The 844-nt window shown below is 32.7% G+C and overlaps 1 protein-coding gene across 5 annotated transcripts in view; it reads right to left on the bottom strand.

Moving 5' to 3' along the window:
- Phf8 (PHD finger protein 8) overlaps positions 1 to 844 on the bottom strand; it is a 117,372-nt gene that overhangs the window by 85,603 nt on the left and 30,925 nt on the right. The window lies entirely within an intron of this gene.

Genomic DNA, 844 nt, shown 5'->3' with positions numbered 1-844 from the left:
GTTTCTTTTTTGCTTTGTATGTTTGTTTTCTAAACAGAGAGAAAGAAAGGGTGCAGAGTTAGGTATATGGGAACGATCTGGGAGGAACTGAAAGGAGGGGGGAAACATGATCAGAATATGTTGTATGAAAACATTTTCTCAAAAAAATACGGGAAATACTTTAGAAAAAACTGTCAGTAAATATGACCCATAAATATACAAAAATCAATCTTTTTCATAATTAAGATAATAAGTTAAAATAAAGATTTCACTAAATTTTGAAAATTTAATAGTAAAAATCATCAGAGCCTTAACAAAATGTCTGTGATGTTGTACAAGCTTTATGCAAATAATTGGCAATATTTACAGATTCTTAAGGCATATCATTTTTGACCTAACAATTTTACTTTTACACAGTTAAATCTATATCTATACTTGTCACACATGCAAAAACTTAAGTACAGAGAGAAATTCACTGAGGCTGCAAATATAGCTCAGCGGTCGAGTACTTGCCTAGCATGTGTAATACCTAGGTTCAGCGCTCATTACCGAAGAAAAAAAAGGTATGGACTATAGAAGTCTTTCACTAGAGGATTGGTCATATCCATTCAATGAAATAATAAATGACCATGAAAGGAAGAACCACCTATACATACTATTGTAGATTGATTTCTAAGACACATTATTTAGGTTTAAAAATAAAGGTAATGTACAAAATATAATGCTTCCATTTGTGTCAAAAATGAAAAAGGACACATAACTACATATATGTAGATACAAGCACTATTTTTGAAAAAATATAGCCAGGCGGTGGTGGCGCACGCCTTTAATCCCAGCACTTGGGAGGCAGAGGCAGGCAGATTTC

Source organism: Mastomys coucha, chromosome X, assembly GCF_008632895.1.
Source record: "Mastomys coucha isolate ucsf_1 chromosome X, UCSF_Mcou_1, whole genome shotgun sequence".
Classification (NCBI taxonomy): domain Eukaryota; kingdom Metazoa; phylum Chordata; class Mammalia; order Rodentia; family Muridae; genus Mastomys; species Mastomys coucha.
Note: the sequence above shows the minus strand (reverse complement) of the source record. Positions and strands in the feature narration are given on the sequence as shown.